Source organism: Helianthus annuus, chromosome 10 (assembly GCF_002127325.2).
Source record: "Helianthus annuus cultivar XRQ/B chromosome 10, HanXRQr2.0-SUNRISE, whole genome shotgun sequence".
Classification (NCBI taxonomy): domain Eukaryota; kingdom Viridiplantae; phylum Streptophyta; class Magnoliopsida; order Asterales; family Asteraceae; genus Helianthus; species Helianthus annuus.
The window spans coordinates 128,464,059-128,467,038 of record NC_035442.2 but is presented as its reverse complement, the minus strand read 5'-3'; the positions used below and the strand labels follow the sequence as shown (position 1 = coordinate 128,467,038).

The following is a 2,980-nucleotide window of genomic DNA, read 5'->3' as shown; positions in this document are numbered from 1 at the left end:
ACCAAGCTCATCCCTAACTTTACCCATATGATCGATTATAATTAATTATGATTCGGTTTTTTAATTCTCTACCATAACACTTCTAAATTATATATTTTTTATAAAAAGTAAAAGGATTACTAATCATTTTAGTTTTAATTTTACCTTCTATGAATTTATATGTATATGTATAGATTTCTTAGTTTGTATACATATTTCAAATCATCGTACTTTAAAACAATATTTTAAATTTTAATTTATTTGTAATTAAGATTTATAATTACAGATTTAAAAACAATATTTAAATTTTAATTTATTTTTAATTAAGATTTATAATTACAGATTAGTTCCCGCTCACTCCTCCCACCCAAATATTTGAAATTTTGGATTTCCCAGATACATGAGATTAACTTCCCTCCCTGCTTCCGTAACCTAATCGGCTCACTTTTGTCCACCCCCATTTGATTATATGTGTTTTCCTCTCCAATGTCCATCCCTATAAACTAATCCGTGGCAATGGAGGTGGTTCTAGGTTGCAAAGATTTTGAAGATTCTAAGGCTGCAAGGACATGTATGTTTTACTTTTGCTACTTCTTAAGGGTTCTTTATTATACTCATTGTTCATTGCTTTAGTTTTATCCATATAATCTAATTTAGAGGAGTGTTGGTTACCAGCAACACGCCCTGGGGCGGATCTATGAAGGAGGGAGGGGTAGCCCGGACTACCCCTCAACCATCGGCGACTAAGCAGTATGTTAACCGGAACCGAAAACTTTTTCTTAGTTTGACACTTGAAATTCTGTATCTTAAGGTATTTAGATTTGAAACAGAAGAGTGATTAGTAAAGATACAGCCTAAAATAGTAAAATGTTTTTTTTCCGGTTGTGAGCCGGCGGCCAGGCCATGTGTAAAGTCTGAAAACGAAAGAGAAAAACATGTATTAATCTAACATATATATTTTATTATATTTATTTCTTTTCATGATCTTCGAGATATTACAGTAGGCTACTAGCCATAGTCTTTAAATAGTTAATAGACCCTTCAAGTTTAGTAATTAGTTTTTAACACTTTTTAAAGTTCTTTGTTCTATTTATACTCTATATTCGTTTTAACTTAATTAGTTGGATATATATTTTTATAATTACTTTGTATTATTGAAAATGTATATGTTATTTAATTTATGTATCATTTCATTTAATCTAAATTTTACTATTTTATTTAGTTTTTTCTCATGATAGTGTGAATATTTTTTCTTTCTTTTATGTATCGGATATCCATGAGGTCTAAGTTTTTTTAGGATACCCTTGAATTTTGCTACTAGATTCGCCACTAATTATACGCCCACCAAGTGTTCGATGAATTGCTTACACTAGGGTCTCGATTTGTTTATTATTTATATTCCTACATCTCTATTTACTCATGATTGTTTATTCTGATTTACCAATTGCTTATCGAGATTTGTGTGTTTCTAAATAAATATTATTGCTGATTGTTTAATCCTAATAATAATTGTGTGTTGCTAATATGTTTTTCGTTCAAATTTGCAAACTTTTTAAGTGGAATCTTGTTAGTTAGTTGATTGTGTAGGACGTTTTGCAACTTGCCTAAGTGAATATGTTACTCAATTTTAAGCGGTTAGAAGGGGCGGGTTATACCAGTGCGTGCCTCTGGCGCTTTTAACAACTATGCTTGTTACTTGGATGATGCTACTACTTACTTTTCCTGCATGAAAATGTTTACTTATTTTTCTTAACAGGTCAGCGAGTGAACGGGTTAACGGGTCCGCGAGTTAACGAGTTTGCGAGTTAACGGGTCAGTGGGTAAAGGGTGAACTGGTCAGCGGGTTAACTAGTTAGTTACATGTGTTTTGTTTTTTTACAACTTGTAATCAAACTTAACTTATCATGCAACCATTTTCTGCACATTCAGGATGAGCTACATAGATCAGAAGGTTCCGGAGACGTTATATGTGAAAATATGTACTTATATATCCAAACAAATGCTTAAATTCATATATTAGGATTAAATTTTGATTTTTAAGATTTATTTTATTTAATTGTTGTCTCAGGTTGGAAAAGGAGTAGATGAATACTCGACTGCGGATATGGATGGCATTCGCGAAGATTGGTCGACTTATGCGGTTACCTCTATTTTTAAGTGACAAATTGTATTTTAGGTGTTGACGATATATTGACAAACAATTCTTTTTTGTGTTAATGTTAGAATATTTGTAGTATATTTGACAAATGATTATGTAATGGATTGTTTTGGTATATAATATGTGTGTATTTGTTTTATGAAAAAAATTTATTATTTTTGTTATTATACATGTATCTAGGGCAAATTAGTAATTCTATAAAAAAATAAACAACTAAAAGCATGACACGCGTAAATGAATGTCATACGTATGTGTCATAAATGCTTGTCATGAACTTCTGTCATTAAAAAGTGTTATAAAATGAGTGTCATGAATGTGTGTCATTAAAAGGTGTCATAAAATGAGTGCCATAAATGTGTGTCATGAATGCATGTCATTAAATGTGTGTCATAAAAACATGACACACAAATACATGTCATGTTAATTTTATGACTCTTCAATCAACGACACGCTTTTGTGTGTCATAATTACCGTTTTATTTTATGACGCACAATATGCGTCAAGAAATGTGTATTTTCTAGTAGGGACTACACTTTTTGGTTAAAGTACCGATGTGCGATTCTTTTTAGTAAGGTAATTCTTAACAAAAAAATATTACGAACATAACACCTCGGCTCTTCATCAAAATAAGGTGCATGTACATCAAGATGATTTTGTTAGTAACATACTTTTATCTTAGTAAAAAAACCTCTATATAGTTATGTAAAACATAAATCCATTATATAGAGTTGACATTACAAGTTCAGCTTGGTTTTGGTTATTTTGGTTAACCAAAGCTTCATAACCATAATCATAACCGATTGGTCGATTAAGCAAAGTTTCATAACCATCAGTTATGTCGGT

The 2,980-nt window shown here is 30.9% G+C and overlaps 1 long non-coding RNA gene across 2 annotated transcripts; it reads left to right on the top strand.

Moving 5' to 3' along the window:
- The first annotated feature begins 360 nt into the window (after window positions 1-360).
- On the top strand, window positions 361-2,259 carry LOC110885338. 2 transcript variants are annotated; one of them, XR_002562097.2, is made up of 4 exons: window positions 361-550; window positions 655-729; window positions 1,736-1,958; window positions 2,048-2,259. It is a non-coding gene; the product is annotated as an uncharacterized LOC110885338 (long non-coding RNA). The 2 variants fall into 2 exon arrangements; XR_002562098.2 differs by lacking the exon at window positions 655-729.
- Window positions 2,260-2,980: the final 721 nt, after the last annotated feature.